The 18,819-nt window shown below is 37.8% G+C and overlaps 1 protein-coding gene and 1 non-coding gene across 2 annotated transcripts in view; both read right to left on the bottom strand.

The window, feature by feature from the left end:
- ADGRL2 (adhesion G protein-coupled receptor L2) overlaps positions 1–12,116 on the bottom strand; it is a 274,450-nt gene extending 262,334 nt beyond the window's left edge. The window contains exon 1 of the mRNA XM_081818660.1: positions 11,801–12,116. The gene's annotated coding sequence lies outside the window, so the exon portion shown is untranslated. The remainder of the gene's footprint in view (positions 1–11,800) is intronic.
- An 897-nt stretch (positions 12,117–13,013) lies between these two features.
- LOC115943737 (U1 spliceosomal RNA) lies at positions 13,014–13,177 on the bottom strand. The gene has a single exon (XR_004078331.2). It is a non-coding gene; the product is annotated as a U1 spliceosomal RNA (small nuclear RNA).
- Between the last annotated feature and the right edge of the window lie 5,642 nt (positions 13,178–18,819).

Raw genomic sequence — 18,819 nt, 5'->3', positions numbered from 1 at the left:
TTTTATAAAGTCCAAATTCCTGAATACACATCTTTAATATTCTGTGTGCCAAAATGGGATGTATATAAAAAGCACTCACACTGTAACTGAAGGATGGTGATTGTCAAGCACTTGTGAGATAAATATTTGGGTTGCAAGCTGAAATAGCTTCTCTTTTCATGGCATACCATTTTTACTTTAAAAAGTAACTGACAGACAAAACATGGTTATTCAGAGTTGGGTACTTCACAGATATTTTTCAAAAGATGAATGAAAGCAAGTAAGTTAATTCAAGGAAAACAACCGATGGTATTTATTGCCAATGATAAAATTCAAACATTCCTGCTAAAACTATAATCTAAAGAACAATTTGTCTCTGCTACTGTAAACTTGACAATTTCCCAATACTTACGGACTTTTCTGGTAAGCTTGGTGGTGATATTAACAGTGGTGATTAAAAAAAAAAAGTTTTATGACTTATGTCGACTTTTGGGAAATCTGCATAATTCAGTGAAACAGTATTTTCTATCATGTTATAAAATCATGCAAGTAATGCATGGGTAAACGATCTATGCAAAATGTGAGATAAACCAGAGCGCCTGGCTGGCTCAGTTGGCAGAGCATGTGACTCTTGATCTTGAGGTTGTGAGTTTGAGCCCCACGTTAGTCACAGAGATTACTTAAAAAAAAAATGTAAGATAAACCAATGTGTTTTTTTTCCCTATTTATTTATTTTTTTATTTATTTTTTGATGTAGTGTTGGGGGTTAGCCTGGTGATGGGTATTAAAGAGGGCACGTATTGAATGGAGCACTGGGTGTTATATGCAAACAATGAATCATAGAACACTACACTAAACCAATGTGTTTTAATGCAACAGATTTTAAAATGTTCTTTAATATGCTTTCATAGTTAGTTTAGTACCAACGAAGAATATCGCATTTATCTCAAAAGGCTATTAAAATAATTCCCCCTCATTTCAACTAATATCTGTAAGGATGAATTTTTTCATATACTTCAAACAAAACAATACATTGCAATAGATTGATATACAAGTAGATGTGAGAATTTGGATGTCCTCTTTCAACACAGATATTAAAGATTTTGCAAAAAAATGTAAATGATGTCAATTTTCAGACTATATTTTTGAAAACAAAAATTTTTCATAAAAATATGGTTGTTTAAAAAAGATTTACTTATTTTAGAGAGAGAGAGAGAGAAAGAGAGAGCACATAAGCGGGGGGAGGGGCAGAGGGAGAGGGAGAGAGAATCTCAAGGAGACTCCCTGCTGATAATGGAGCCCTAGATGGGGCTTGATCTCAAGACACTGAGATCATGAACTGAGCAGAAATCAAGAGTTGGACGCTCAACTGACTGAGCCACCCAGGTGCCCCAAAAATGTGTTTTTATGCCAAAATGCAATGAGTTTATTATTGCTATTTTTAATTGAATAAATATTAAACTTTTTTGATTTTCTAATGTGAAAAATATTGAGAGCTATAATCAACAAATAAAGCTTTGGGGATCCTCAATAATTTTTGAGGATGGAAATGGGTGCTGAGACCAAAAACTGTAAGAATCACTGCTTCAGAGGACAACACCATTCATCTTTCTATCCAAAATGCCTATTATTCACTAGGTATTTTATACATATTTATTCAATAGATAGATGGTTGATAAAGTAACTGAATATTATATATAATGCCAGAAAAAAATCTTTACTATAATAGAAAATATCTTGATATGAATATGTAAGGAATCAATTACAATGCAATTTATTATTATTATTATTATTTGTCTACCCTTGTTTCTTGCCTCGTAATGCCTCTCTCCAAAACTGAGATAAGGAAAAAGACTCTTTGGTCATAATTTATCATTTAATTAAATTATTCAACAGACATCTACTGGGAAAATACCATTTGCCTGTTTCTAGGTTGGATATCAGTGGTGATGAGAGGGACAATGAAATAGTTTATTTTTCTTAAAGTTCATTATTTGACAGCCAAGTCAAAGAATTTACTTGTTTATATATTTTACAACAAACGTGTTTGGGATAAAATAGTTTTAACACCTTTTGAAGATTTTAACAAGTTTTGGTTGACTATTTTTTATATTGCTTTATCATTGTGCTTTAAGGAATATTTAGGACCCACCTCTTTTTCAGTTTCCTGTCATAAAACCTTGAATGCCTATTAGTCCTAGACTGCTATGGAGGGGGAGTTTTGATGGACAGAAAAACAGAAACCTGAGGGGACAGAGTGAGTGAGGACACAGAGTCTCATCTAAATTAATTTACAGACTAAAGTCTCACACGAATCAAGTCAGAACTTTTAAAAAATTCGACACTGTAAGGTTTTTTTTTTCCTTTTTGTATTACAATTTTGCTTCCTTCAAGACAAAGTCCTCACCAAAAAAAAGAAGGAGGAGGAGGGGGAGGAGGGGGAGAAGAAGAAGAAAAGGAAAGGGAAAGAAAAAGTAAATATGTGTGGGGATGGATGTGTTAATTAACTCAATGGGAGAAATCCTTTCACTATACAAATCATCACATTGTCCACTTTAAATAGCTTACAATTTTATTTGTCAATGATACTTCAATAAACCTGAAAAAAAAAAAAAGTCAAGTCTTTCAAAAGAGAGAGTATCTTCTTGATAACTCTATGAATGAGAAAAAGTAGAAACAGTTTGGAATACACAGTACATATTTTTGGCCCCCTGAATGAAGGAGATAATAAATCTTCTCTTGCCAAGAAAAGAACGTCTTTCAGTTGTGCTGATGTAGTTAATATACTACACTCAAGATCTAAAGCTCTGTAATTATTTCTTATATGCTATTTTATTCATTGTGAGATGTATTTTTCCCCCTTGTTTTAACATTTCTGAAATTGGGATAAGGCTATTCAATCAATGATATATCATAGTTTCATTGGCATAGTTTTAAATTTTCTTTGAATAATATAAAATATTGGTGCATCTTACTATTGATAGCATTTTAAATTCAATGAGACATAGTATCTCAGAAAACTACATAAGACTTGATTCTACAGTCATATGGTGACACCATAATCAGGATAGTGGTCCTTAATGCCTTGAATTGGTTCTATTTCCCTTTCCTGTCTCATTGGAAAATACCACTATTTTCTCATCTAATGAGCAAATAAGCTGACTTGCTTCAAGGCAAAGTAAGCAAATTTGAATGACATTATTTGATCCCTGAGAACTTCAGAGTTTGGTATAAAGTTTGCACAAGCCCAAAGGGAAAAAAATTCCAGATGTTTAGCTAATGTATAAATAAGATGTGATCACAAGACAGAGATTTCTATATAAAGAGTGTATCCTAATATTTATGCTTCAAAATATTAAACCTATCCTCAGCTTACAATCGGTTATATATATTTTTAATGCAAACAACAGCATATGTAATTTTCTTTTGCATTACCCTTCTCTTCTGAAGTGCCAAGGAAAATAAATGTGTGCAAAAGCATTTATGCCCATGTCACTATCTGTACATTGGTTAAACAATCAAAAGTACTTCTGCAGATGCACGTATGAAAATTAAGAGCATTCCCACTTCCTCAGTCAAGACAGTCATGCTGTTCTGGCCGCACAGATGCATAATGGAAACAAAATTGCTTTAAATAATCAAAATACACAAAGACACATTTTTCTGAGTGATTGGAAATAACCCTGACAAATGCTCACATTCGGTAAATTATGAGCTGGCCAAGGTACGTTTGCATAAATATAATGAAAAACATTTTTTAAAAATTTAGTAAGCATATAAAGCAAGGCATTCTCTTGGTAATGAATTTCTTTGACAGATAAACCAACAACCATGCAGGGTAAGTTTATGAAGGTGCCTCCCTGAGTGCTTGACAGTGTGTGTGTGTGTGTGTGCACGTGCATGTGTGTATATATATATATATATATATATATATACATATGTAGACAAAGAAAAATCCTGTAGAATTATGTGAGACAGAGATCTTCTTGCAACTAAAAATATAGAAAAAGGCTAGACATATCAATAGCTACTTGTATTTTGAAAAGAACACAAATGATGTGCAATCGAACACTATGATAATATGGCACACAAATGATCCATATTTCCCATACATAACTCTTTGGTAACAGAGAGATTACATAAATAAACACATAATTATATTCTCTTCAAACAGTCTAGATACCACACCTCAGCTGCACACTTAAACAGGCATCAGTATATAGTTAAGATGATTTGTGGGTGTCTCATAATAAAAGTGTTTGAATAGGGCAAGAAATATTTTTTTTTTCCTTTTTAAAAGGATTTTATTTATTCATTTGAGAGAAAGAGAGAGTGAGAGAGAGCATGAGAGGGGAGAGGGTCAGAGGGAGAAGCAGACTCCTCGCTGAGCAGGGGGCCTGATGCAGGACTCAATCCCGGGACTCCGGGATCATGACCTACGCGGAAGGCAGTCGCCCAACCGACTGAGCCACCCAGGTGCCCTAAAAATAATTTTCTACTCCCATGGCACTATTCGCTATCTGATTGCTTTGTATAGGTCTGAGCACTGAGCACTACAACATGTGGATACAACAAAGCAAAAGCCAAGGAAAGATGTACATTCACTTAGGATTTTCTAGATTAGCCTATTTCTTAAGGGAAGCATAATCAGGTAGGGAGACTGATCACTGAGTTTGCTACTTGGATAGCCAAGCTATTCTGAGAATTCTGTAGCCTTTAGAAATCACTAGTAGCTGAAGAACACACCTTTAAATGAAATGGTTGTTATCAAGGTCTTTTCAAATGGTTTTGCCACATAAGACAAGTACCCACATCTACAAGGGTCAACTGTGTTCAAAAAGATAAAATAAGCCAAGCACAGTGGGTGGAGTAGAGATGACTTTCTGGAAGGTTGGGGGAGGGGGGAGGATTCTTTTAATTCCTAAGCATGAATTGTAGGAAGAGCCTGATTGTCTTGTACAGCCTTAGTCATCTTTGAACATCATCAGCTTTTCCCCATTAACTGCCACCCACCTTCACCTAACAACAGGAAGTAAGAGCTTGAGAGAAACTAGAATTACAACAGGCCTCTGGTTGGGTAAAATGGTGCAGCCAACCAAGTTAAACTGGTGTTACTTGCCTCACTCTTTGAGGTAGTTCTTATCCTTCTCTTCTTCCTCTCATGTAAGAGTAAACTCCTAGAAAGCTTAATGCTTTGCTTTACTTTCAATATTCAAATACACTGAAGATATTTGGATATCTTCCCTTCCTCCCTCCCTCCCTCCCTCCCTCCCTTCCTCCCTCCCTCCCTCCCTCCCTTCCTTCCTTCCTTCCTCTTTTTCAGTGGGGGGAGGGGCAGAGGGAGAGGGAGAGAGAGAATCCTAAGCAGGCTCCATGCCCAGCTTAGAGCCTGACATGGGGCTTGACCTCACGACCCTGAGATCATGACCTGAGATAAAATCAAGAGTCAGATGCTTAACCAACTGAGCTACTCAGGCGCCCCTCCCAGTTTTCTTTCTAACTCTGTGACTGAAGCTTTTGTCTCCTTCCTCTTCACACGTTCATATATGTGATCTAAAAATTTGTTCCTCAGCCCTCTTCTTGCATGTTCTCTCTCTTTCCTAATAATCTCATCTACTAGTTGGGCCTTGACTGCGAGTGACCCCCATAGTTCTGTCATCTCCTCAGAGTTCTGGATACAGATGTCCACCTGTACATTTCTCTACAAAGATAGGCTCTGGCACCTTGAAAAACTCATGTTATCCAAATTGAATTTAGTGTCTTCCTTCTCACATTTCCATCTCCTCCTCATGTTTCCTATTTTTTTAAAATGTCATCACCAATGTTTGAAATCTCAAAGTCAGTATGACCACTTTCCTGTTCATTTCCACAATAATTTGCAAAACCTTGTCAATACTTCCTCTGAGATATTGCTGCCATTTACATCTTATTTCCCACCCATTCTATAGACTATCCCAATAGCCTCATAAATGTTCTTTAGGCTCTTCTGCATTCAAACCACTTTATATGTTGCTGCCAGAAAAATCTCTTTATTTTTTTAAAGATTTTATTTATTTATTTGTCAGAGAGAGAGAGCACAAGCGGGGGGGGGGGGGAGGTGGTGAGCGGCAGACAGAGGGAGAAGCAGGCTCCTTGCTGAGCAAGGAGCCCCGGTGCGGGACTTGATCCCGGGACCCTGGGATCATGACCTGAACTGAACGTAGATGCTCAATGGATTGAGCCACCCAGGCATCCCAGAAAGCTCTCTTTAAAACAGAGTTTTTTCATGTTAATATACATTTCCTTATCTAAAGGCATTTGCTTTAGTCATTTGCTTGGCTAATATTTTTCTTTTCCTACAGAAGAAATCTCTCTCTTGTTGGTGCCTTTATATCATTAAGTATTCTAGTCTAACAGGTTAGACTGATTTGATAGTGAGCTCCATAAGTAAAGGGCCTGATACGTCTACTTCAAATCTCACATACCCTGTAGTGACTGACATAAAGTAGAACCTCACGAAATCTTTGATTTGGGGGTTGGGTTTAGTATCACTCCTTTGTTTAGTTCAACATTCCCTATTTGTTAAACCCCATGAACTTTTACCTGGTCAATCGAACCCTTAGATTTGGGATCTGGGAAAGCTTGGCAAGAGGATAGTAGAAGGCAGGGAAGAGGCCCAAACAGAAAGGAAACTGAGAGAAGCCCAGCAAGTGGCAGGCTGGAAGCATTCTCAGACAATGTTTATATTGTTCTTTTGCCTACTGAGTGCCGCCTGGTCCTTGGGGGCCCAGACATGCACATACCACAACCACCAATCTCTCCAGGAATCTCAGAATGCTCGGTACCCCTGTTATACCACACCCAGGCCTGCCACTCCCAGGGAATGCCCTGTGTCCGTTGGCAGCCACTCAATGACTGATGTGCTGTGCTCCTGTCTTCTGGCAGGAAAACTGGAAGAGCCAGCTAAGCCTAAGAATGCACCTGTCCTGAAATGCTGATGGTCATTCCAGACATATCAAGCAGAGAGTTAGACTTTTGGGGCTTCTGTCTGCCAAGTAATACATGAGTACTGTCTTAAACACGGGTTTTTCAGAAGATGCTGCCCTGCTGGTGGTGTCTAACCCAGGGGGTGTGAGCCAACAGGAATCTGGGTTCTGTGGGAAGAAAGTACTATGATAAAGGGAAACTTGGGCAGTCGCATACAGATTTCTCCTTTGTTCAATAAATACATTGACTGTCACCAGCAAGGATGCAGGAGAGCAGAGGGAAAGGGAAGCACCAGAGAGATGATAGGTTTTCTCCCAAAGACCAAGCTCTTTTGTGCATTAAATGTCTCTTCTACTTCATGTGCACATGTCTTCCTCACAGCTCCTCTCTCGCTGTGGAATATAAGAGTGCTACACTGTAAACAACTACTCTAAGTGTACTGATAGTGGAGAATGTAAACTTATAGATTGTTAGGTAATTACAAGTCCAGTTCTATTACTCACTTTACCTTGGGGCAAGTTCATGTCTAAGTGAAGCTTTTACAATAACCCATTTCCATTTCTCCATTGTCCCTCATTTCTTCAGCTAATTTCATTGTCAATTATTTTGCTGTACCTTTTTTTTTTTTTCAGTAAGAAAGTAAAGTCATTGTTATCTCCCTGTCATGTCCATCCTTTCTCATACCTTCCCAGAGGATGATCTCACCAACGTCTTCACTAGGATCAGAGGCATCTGGCACATAGTCTCGAAACTTCCCTCATCTTCACCCCAGATTTTTTCTATCACCATCTTCTTTTCCTCTTTTTACTTGGAATAAGATTTTTTTTTTTTTAACAAATCTCTATAGCTAGCATAATAAGCTGGACTCTCCCCAGTTCCTGCCCCATTAAGGAGACATTTCCTCCTGCACTCCAAATTGTTCCTGCTCCAGCAGCTCTTTTCTCCTCTACAAGCATGGTCAACTCTCCACTTTCCTAGAAAAGTTTTCTTGCCTCACTTCTTTCCTTTCACTTTTTGAATAAAGATTCCACACATTTTTTGTTTCTAGTTATTATCACCTTCATTCTTTTCATGCCCTTGAAGGGTGTATTCTGCACCCATGAATCTGTGGAAACAGTTCTTGTTGACCTAAGCCTTGCTGAATCATTACCTGCTGCCAGCCCATCTATGGTTCTCAGTCTGTAATAATCAGCACAGTAGACCATTCTGAATCACCCTGGTGTTTTGTGCCTCTACACGGGATTATGAGCTTTCTTCATGACTATTACAGCCTAGAGCTTCCTCAGATTTCCTGAACACCTTCCATCTCCATAGTAAGTCCTCTTCTTTCTCCTCTACACATTTATTCTCTTTCCTTCTGACCCTGTAATTGTTGCCTGAAATCACTTGCATCATCCACCAATAGAGGTCTTTTCATATATCATCACAACCCCACACTAGAAGTCGTTTTCTGAAGGTAACATCCTCTAAGACTTGTTTGCTCTCCTTGGTAGATACCAATATATCCACATCTCAAATATATGTGTGTGTATGTGTATATATATATATATATATATATATATACACATATATACATATATGTATATATTATATTATATTATATATTATATTATATATATACAATATATATACATATAAATAATATTTTCATCCCAGCCAGATAGAATTTTCTTAATGTATATATATCTGGGGAATTTATTTTTGGCTTATTTTTGTTTTGCTTTCTGATTTATGGGTGTCTGACCGTGATAGAGCTTCAAGGAAAAGTTATTTCAGCTCAGGGTACTTGGAATTTATAGTTAGCCATTGAAAACTGCTGTTTCCAAATTACCATGTACACATCATGGAGACACCCTTGAATTCTTGCACTACTCTGGATTTTCTCCTTCCTTCCTTGCATGTTTTTTATATGTAGGATGAAAGGGTTATGACCGGCCCCAAAGTGAAGCGGGAGCCTCGGTGGTGGGTATGAATGTTTTTATTCTCCCCTTTTTTCTTTATACATATACATATCTCATATCTGTAGGAAATCTTTGGCAGTGGGGTACTTGAACAGACTTTTTAGGAAGGAAGGAAGGGTCATATTAGTGAACACTTTATCACCAGCATGTCATATACTGAGCTTAGAAGACAAGTAGATGACTGCTTACTTTTGGTCAGACCAAATAGTGTGAAGTGTCCTATATCCATCCATGGGATGTGTCCAACTTGCCTCCTTGAGAAATGACTATTCTTACAGATATAGGCCTTCAGAAAAGGATATTGACAGCCTTCCTCTTCAATCTATTCTTCTATAGATGGACTTTGGGGCTCGCCTGATAGACTGTTTGACAGATCCATCACAGTATCCATTCAGCCCTGGGGGAAGAGGCAGTTCCCTTTATCTAACACAATAGGGTCAAAGAAAAGTCAGAAAGGGAGTTAGTCTCCCAGAAAGGCCATGAGAACTCTCTTTATGGAAGGCCATAGATTCAAGTTTCGGTAATGTGGGCTTCTCCACAAGGTAATAACTGCTAATAGCATGTATTTCCCAGAGAAACTGAGTTAGGTTCCTTTGTACAACTCCCGAGAGAAGAGAGACGGCAAAGGCAGTTACCTTGTCTATCTTCCTTACTTCTTATCCTCTGACAGAAAGAGGTGCTCCCTAAATATTTGTAGAATTGAAATGCATGAAATGTGGCCAAGGAAATAGGTAGCACTTGATAGTAGTACCAGGTTTTGGGGACTTTGGCAAATTCCTTATTTTCTTATACTATTTTCTGAAGAAAGTATCACATATTCCTGGGCTTGTGATTTAAGATTTTTCCCTGAGGCATTGTCAAGGAAGTTAGGAATTTGGTTGAAATTGATCTCTGCTAAGAGATTCAGTGGTCTGATTGGAAAATCTCACCTCAGTACATTTTAGGGTTAGATGCTCTCCTGAAGAAAGCAGTCCTTTTCTTGAAGCCTCTAGCCCTAGCTGAAGCTAGCCACAAGATACTAGATTTGGTAGACAAGTAGACAATTCAACTGTGACCACTGCTTTATTCCTCCCGGGATTTAATTATCAATGAAACTTTTTTGAATATAGTTTCACCAGTTATGAAAAATGACCTCTTCGGATAATTACATGAATGTCAAATAGAAATAGCCTAACCGGTATAAATGTTACTGCCATCCAATTGTTATAAATCGGCCTTTCAGCAATGTTTAGTGTACCCTCAACAGTTTTTTTAAAAACCCCAAACATTTTATCTTTTTTTTTTAAAGATTTTATTTATTTATTTGACAGAGAGAGACACAGCGAGAGAGGGAACACAAGCAGGGGGAGTGGGAGAGGGAGAAGCAGGCTCCCCGCAGAGCAGGGAGCCCGACGCGGGACTCGATCCCAGGACCCTGGGATCATGACCTGAGCTGAAGGCAGTCGCTTAACCAACTGAGCCACCCAGGCGCCCCCAAACATTTTATCTTAATCAAGAAGAAAACAAGGTATGTCCCAGATGAAAATGACACACATATTTTTGTGCTTATTATTTAAAGAAAGGAGAAACATCTGAAATCTGTTTGCTAACTACAGTATAATACAAATTAGCCTGCAGGCACTGTGTGTGTGTGCTGTACCCTGTCTGCTTGCCAGCCCTGCTTAGTCCCAGCGTATTAATGAGCAAGAGCAAGTATTTGAACAATCAGCATTTCCGCATTTGCATGCAAACTCTCATGCTGTGTAATTATGCACAGAGCTGGCACTCAAATTAATTAAAGCTGATTTCTCTGTGACTGCAAACTGGTCATATCCTCAGCTTTGCCTTCCTATGAAGTCGTCACTCTACATTCAACGTGACACTTCTGTCCCTGGCATTCTTAGTAATGCTAATGTTCGACAATTGTGAATCCAGCAATATTTTAGATTGCAGCTGACAATGGCTGGGTGTTCTTGTGCTTTTCCTCTCCTCCCTATTTTTCTCCCTTTTGGTATGAAGATAAAGAACAGCTTTTGAATGCCTGCTTTGTAATTATCTCAAATAATAATGCAAACAAATTACATATATTGTCTCAGTTGGTTCCCTCCCTCTTTTATGACTCCACCCACTTGATTAGTGCTTACAAACAATTCATCAAACTTAAAAAACCTGTTTGTTTGATAGTAGCAAACAATTAGTTTTGATGGCTTTTGTCTTAATTTTGAAAAGGCTTTAACAAATGGTGTTTTATTTTCATAGATAAGGCTCTCATAATTCAGGATCAGGAAGATTAGGAGAGAAAGAAGCAGGAATGACTGCTAGATTTGATTAAGACTTTTTGAATCCTCATCAAACACAGCAGTATTGCAACGGAGACTATTATTTGCCAAAGAGATCCATAAACGTTAACTTCTAGGGGCCGAGGCTTTCCTCAGCTCTTCCATAATAAAGCCATCACCCTTTGGTTTCTCAGTTCCTTTGAAGGAACTGTTTCTGTGACAATTCCTTTGAAAAGACATCCTTAGAGCAATTAAGATATCATTACGATTCTCCTTTCATAAATTTAAATCTCTGGGTACAGGTGGCTACTAAAAAACATTGTCATGTAGTGCCCGGGAGATGAGCTGCTTTGACACATTCCTCTGAAATCACTCCTTAACACTCAATGACAGCTCACCATCGTCCTCATTCCTCTGTATCCCATTAGCCAGAAACTGCACAGATAACTATTCGCAGGGGCTGGGTGTCTCTTTTTAGAGCAGGCACCAAACAGTTCTATCCCTCAAGTTCAAGACCCTGAAATACACTGCCAAGAAGATTGCCCCAGTTATCTACGTTTGAAAGGAAAGATCGAGCAGGGAATCCCTTTATAATCAATCTCTAGTGATCAAACCAAGAGATATAATTGCCCTTACCTTCCCAGTAGTACTTCTGGGTCCACATAGAACATCAGTTAGCAAGCTCCCTTCAAATTCCAGTTGGCATACAAGTGAGAAAGGAGTATTGAGTTTTTCCCGGAGAGGCTTCTGGGGAGATCACAGTCACTATTATTGTGATCCGAAGCCTGCCCTTCTGTCTTGTCATGAATTTCCTACGCAGACAGGTGTCATATTGGCATGAATTTCGTTGCCAAGTGCAGTTTAAGAGGTGGGCGTGGCCGTGATCATGTAGCCAGTTCCACCTGTCTCTAAACCCTCATAACCTCCATGCTTTCAAAATTTCGCTCAGGTACCCAGGGACTTCATGAGTTACCCACGCACTGGGTCCGACTAACAGAGGTGTGGGAACAGTATCGAGTTAAGCAGCACCGTCATTGTAGTACACAATGCTCATTGCTACTGGCAAATACCTATTTGCTGAATCAGGATTGGGCTGCACTGAGCAGGACTAGGCGGTTCTACTGCTTTCTGTTTGTTTCCTTTTTAGAAACCATCCTCTTCTAATTAACCATTTAGTAAAAATATATTCTTTTTGATGTTCATTCCCTAAAAATATAGCTTTTATAAGCATAGAGAATTACTATAGTTTAACCTTCTTTTTAAGCAAGCACTTGCAAAACAAAAGGCAAAGAAAATTGAAGTTCCCCAATCAATTTTAAAATGAACATGACTGCATATGTTGTACTTTCTGCTCTTAAACTTTCTGATAGCAAATTAAGTACATTTTTTAGTTATGATTCTTTTACGTCTTATGGGAGAAAGGTATAGGAGAAGTGTTCTGTAAACTTCTTAAGAAAAGGGACTCTTTTACACCTTAAGGAACAATAGACAGCTGGTACTCAATTTTTTTTAAAATTAATGGTGGTATTTAAAAAAAGTTGATCGACTGCATATCTCCTTATAGGTGTATGTATAAATGGAATTCGGGTTTGTAAGTGGCAAGAGAAGATTTTAGAAACATGACAACATTATATGTTTTATTAATCCTTGTAAGTATAGCATGATCACAATAAAGTCTAGAAAATAAGGAGCTCAATATATATAAATGGCATGTTTTTGACTTACAGTTTCTAGCCATTTTATCAGTATACTCTGGAAGTGGTGGGCTATTAATTTTTTAGACTCCTCAATTCCTCAGTGACATTTATTTATTTTTTATTTTATTTTATTTTATTTTATTTTATTTTACCAGGGGAAAGCGCGAACGCAGTCCCCCACTACCACAAATTATGCAGTCGAGTTTCCCACATTTGGGGAAATCGCAGGGGTCAGCACATCCGGAGTGCAATGGATAAGCCTCGCCTTGGGAAAACCACCTTCGTGATCATGGTATCTCCCCTGCCAGGTAAGTATCCCCCTCAGTGACATTTAAATCAAGAAAACTCTTCTTCCTTTTTTTGGAGGGGGGATTGATCTAATTCAAATATCAAAGTTTGGCCCAATATGCTACCCAAAGGAAAAATTTCTTATGTAATATTGCCTTTTCTTCAACCTGCCCACTCGCTGGCACAAAACTGACATGTACATAATGATATTTCATAGATTTTTGCTAAGTAAATAGTGGTACATTTATAACTGTGTATGTGGACACTGTAAATGATATAAATCAACTAACCTGCAAACTCTTGAAGGTTTCCTTCTTGTACAGGGCTTATGCAAGGTTTGCATATCAGTGCAAATGGTAATCATTTTCTAAATAAATTGAAATTAAATAACTTTGAAGAGAATACATTAGTAAGTCTAAGATGATCCATTCTGATTTTAGATAGAGATCTTCCTTATTTTCGACCAATATCTTCCTGAACTGTCTATTCTTTGGTATGAATTTTTTCTGAGGCTTCGTGAAGCTTTGAGGATAAATTTAATCCCTATTCCACATGAAAGTTATCCAACTATTTGAAAAATGGCTATCATTTTTCCCTAAGTCTACTTTTTTTTCAGTCTGAACATTCCTTTAATCATTCTAATATGAGATGGCTTTTAAAGTTTCTCACCATATTGGATAGATTCCAGTTTGTCCCTGTCTCTTCTAAATGTGGCATCAGAACTGAATGCATTACTTGAGACATGGTCTAATTATGCAAAGTACGTGGATACAGATGCCTGTCTTGTTCTGCACTCTATTTCTAATAATTTAGAGTTTTATGAAGGCAGGAAATGCATTCTGAGGAGGGCTTGGCATCATTATCATATTCTTAGTTCTTGAACTTTTACAAAACTAAAATGTTTAAATATTTTTCATACCAAATTCTTTCTAATCCAGCCTCTGTCGACGTGTTCTTATTGCCGTTGAGGTTTTGGATGGAAATAGAGGACTTTATTTATTTTTTTAAGATTTTTATTTATTTATTTCACAGAGAGAGACACAGCGAGAGAGGGAACACAAGCAGGGGGAGTGGAAGAGAGAGAAGCAGGCTCCCCGCGGAGCAGGGAGCCCGATGCGGGGCTCCATCCCAGTACCCCGGGATCATGACCTGAGCCGAGGGCAGAAGCTTAATGACTGAGCCACCCAGGCGCCCCTGGAAATAGAGGACTTTATATCCATGCATACTACAGCTCATATTTGGTACTGGTCATTGTTCTAATTCTTTGTGGCATTTTTGAATCCTGATTTTACTACCCGATATCTTAGTTACTATATTTTATTTTGTGTCATTCTTGGAGAAACATCTGCGTGGCTACTATGGGTCAGGCACGATATCAGGCAGTGATGATACCAAAGGCAAAGACACACGGTCACTTTGCTGAAAAAGCTCACAGCAAAGCAAGGACACTGCCAATATAATTATTATGACTTCCATGTTTTCTTTCAAATCAGTGGCAAAAAAAAAAAAAAAAAAAGATAGTACAGTTCTCAGAGATCTCTCTTCAGATTGACAACACTCCATCACCATTAGCTCATGAGAATAAAATATAACACCTATCATTTTTATTGAGCACTTATGTGAAGATAGGTAAAAAGCACTTCATGTACATTATATCATTTAAGAAGCACAACATCTCTATGACATAGATAGTTTTAATCCCTCATTACAGTTGAGGAGATTAAGGTTCAGGAAGTTTATGCAACTTGCACAAATTGACATAGCTGATAAATTGCAGGGCTTCAATTTGAACCGACGAGGTTCTGAGACTCCAAAATTCATTCTTCATCGTTCTTAAAGAGGTAATTCTGCCATTTTTGGAAACTTTCTAACCATACTATAAACTAGTCTAACTTATCTTCTAAGAATGTATGAGAATTTTGATTAAAAGACTTACCAAAATTCAGTTATACTGTTTTTTGTTTTTTTTTAAGAGTAAAAGTAATGTACTTTACCTGGAACTACTTTGTTCTTAGTGAACCCATACTGATTCTTTTTTTTTTTTTTAAGGTTTTATTTATTTATTTGACAGAGAGAGAGAGAGCACAAGCAGGGGGAGCAGCAGAGGGAGAGGGAGAAGCAGGCTCCCTGCTGAGCAGGGAGCCCAAAGCGGGGTCAATCCCAGGACCCTGAGATCATGACCTGAGCTGAAGGTAGACGCCCAACCGACTGAGCCACTCAGGCGCCCCGAACCCATACTGATTCTTTTTTTTTTTTTTTTAAAGATTTTATTTATTTATTTGAGAGAGAGAGAATGAGAGAGAGCGCATGAGAGGGGTTAGGGTCAGAGGGAGAAGCAGACTCCCTGCCGAGCAGGGAGCCCGATGTGGGACTTGATCCAGGGACTCCAGGATCATGATCTGAGCCGAAGGCAGTCGCTTAACCAACTGAGCCACCCAGGCGCCCCCCATACTGATTCTTAATAGTCACTGACATCATCTCAAAATGTCACTTTTACTTTAATAATTTTGTCCACATTTTGTTAGAGACTGATGTCAAACTCATTGGTTTGCAGTTCACAGAATCTTTTTTCCTTTCTAATAAAATCAGATCAGCATAGACTCATCTTCAGTTTTCTTGATTCTTCCCCATTCTCCATGATACCTCAGAAATAATTGGCAGAGGTTCCATGAACACATCTGAAGTTGTTTCTTTCCTGAAGACACCAGAACATATTTATGTAGCTATCTGTTTCACCTTCTTGGGGTTCGGTCCTGTAAAGTGAGTTAATGAAAATAAAGACTGAATTGTTCTGCACCAAGTTTTACATGTTGAACACACTTTTAAATATTTGTTGGAAAAAAAAATCAACATAGTGGAGAGGAAAAGAGCCCTACAATCTTGTTTTATGTAAAAGAAAGAAAAAAAAAAAAAGAAAGAAGACCCCTATTTTTTGCCTTCTTGGGAGGAGCAACACTTATATCACACATGAATGATTCTTTTGTTAAGGAAAAAAAAAACTAGATAAATCTGGATGAGATATTCAAGTTGAGAAAGTCAAGGTCCTTTTGGGCATAGCCTGATGGGCAACATTAGATAAAGGGAAGGCTAAATTTCCCTATAAAAAATTATGAACAGTTTGTCAGTCTGGGAAATAAACTTGGACATGGGCAGAAGGGAAGAGATATGAAAGTGTAGTGGTGTGAGGTGCTTCCCAAGAACATGGCAGAAAGCCCAGAACACAACAGAGGAACACAGATGGAAGAATTCTGAAGCTGCTTACACACAAATCTCAAAACATGGCTGTGCTAGCCCAAGAGGTGATACGGAAACGATTAATAGAGGACAGCGTCCTTTTCTTCAGGATAGTGGGTGATCCCAATTTTGTAAAATGAAAAATACCTTTGAAAGAGGAAAGAACTTCTATGGGATAACATTTATTATTCCAGTTTGAGTGGATATTAGAAAATAATAAAGCCCGGGTGCCTGGGTGGCTCAGTTGGTTAAGCGACTGCCTTCGGCTCAGGTCATGATCCTGGAGTCCCTGGATCGAGTCCCACATCGGGCTCCCTGCTCAGCAAGGAACCTGCTTCTCCCTCTGACCCTCCCCCCTCTCATGTGCTCTCTCTCTCTCGTTCTCTCTGTCTCAAATAAATTAAAAAAAAAAATCTTAAAAAAAAAGAAAATAATAAAGCCCTTATCTTCTTATAATACTCTACGATATAATTTTTCCCTAATTGTACTTTCATTACACTGTATTTTTAAGAGTTGCATTCTTTCATGGAATACTATATATTTTTATTACATAGAAAAGCCCAAGATTATTTCTGGTGGGTAAGCAGAGAGTGAAAGGAAGATAAGTTATCAAGAGAATGTCGAGTCCTCCGATATGAAAGACTCTTTAAAATGTTATTTTACTCTAGCTAGAAAAGACTAAAGCATCAGTTTAATATGAATTTCACAGAAATAACCAAAGAAAAGTAAAAGGCTTTTTAAGACCATTTTTTCCCCAGAAGAACATTGTGTGTGTACACATATAATATTATTTTCAATATTCCTAAACTATTCTTAATAAATATGTTTAATAAAACTAATTCTGATGGGGAGTATAAAATAATGTATATATTGCATTATTAAAAGAGATATGTGTATATATGTGTGGGTATGTGACAAAAAAATGTTCACAATTTTTAATCAGCTTGAAAGTAAAAATTTGTTGCTGAGAATGTTTCTCCTTGGTAATATGCAGTATTGGAAGCATCAGCACAGTAGTATTATGTTAATGCATTACAGCTGGAAGATGAACCTTGCTGAAAAATTCAAGAAACTGAATACTGAACAGTTAGTTGCAGAAGGGCAATTATGAGACCTGGTATGGTTTCATTATCCAAGATGAGTGAGAATAAAATGCAAAACTGAAACATAAATGATGCAAAGCATATTAGGTATTAGATTTCTTTTTTGTTTTAATTATCTAAGTTTTCATTAATAAGTGCTTTGAAATATATGACCTTTTCTTTGATGCTGGCTATTTCAAAGCAACATATTATATGGACTTATACTGCATTATAATAATTCTAATAGCTAACTTTTTTATTACTATGTGCCAGGTACTGTGCTAAATACATACATTATCTCATTTATTGCCACAATTTATGAAGTAGATAATATTATCATCTCCTTTTAAAACAGAGAGCAACTGAAGCACAGAGAAGTTAAGCAACTTGTCCAAGGTCACACTGTTAGCAAATAATTGAGCCAGGACAAAACTCAGGTAGAATGTGGAGACTGCATACTGCTCATTTATTTTGCATCCACTGTGTGCTTTCTTTATGTACCCATTATGTTCTTAAGTGTTTTTCATATGCTCTATACCCTCATGAAAGAAGAATCCATCTTTCTAAGTTATTTTGTAATGCTAACCAGTCCTTAATATCCTATTCAAGGGATGCCTGAGTATTCAGTTGGTTAGGCGTCTGCCTTCGGCTCGGCTCATGATCCCAGGTCCCTGTATTGGGCTCCCTGCTCAGTGGGAAGCCTGCTTCTCCCTCTGCCCCTCCCCCTGCTTGTACTCTCTCTCTTTCTCTGACAAATAAATAAATAAAATATATCCTATTCAAAGTGAATGCAAAATATACTTCATCTGTTAAGGCTAGCTCAAGGGTCAACTTATTTATGGATTTTGTTGATTTCTTTGAGCAGAGCCTACTGCTGTCTCCCTTATATCCCCTGTACCCTGTTCAGATGCCAGTTTACACCCAAAATATCCATGGCTCTTATTTACTTACATATCTACTTCTCTGCAGGGCCTAGCTTAGTGTTGAAATGCAATAGCTGTTAACAAACATTTGTGTAATGAATCAATAACTGGGGCTAGCCCTTATCTTTTCTGCATCATTTTTCGACACATAATTTTCCCTGCCAGGCACCAATTTGTCTCCTGCTGGGGGGAAAGCAGGGTATTGCCTTCTCTACACTTTGAATTAATGTTTTCTCCTGTTTACCAAAGTGGTAAGGAAACATGAGTTTCTCTGCTCAAGCTAGCGGTACTCTTAATAAACATATTAAAAATACCGAATCAACAAGCTTTGTGTTGGATTACCCCAAAGAGAAGTTGCCTAAAGTTTGACCATAGTGCCTGTGATAGATGTGGCTCAATATCATTCTTCCCAAAAGTCTTTATTATTAAGT

Source organism: Leptonychotes weddellii, chromosome 4 (assembly GCF_054177405.1).
Source record: "Leptonychotes weddellii isolate Sample4059 chromosome 4, ASM5417740v2, whole genome shotgun sequence".
NCBI lineage: Eukaryota > Metazoa > Chordata > Mammalia > Carnivora > Phocidae > Leptonychotes > Leptonychotes weddellii.
Note: the sequence above shows the minus strand (reverse complement) of the source record. Positions and strands in the feature narration are given on the sequence as shown.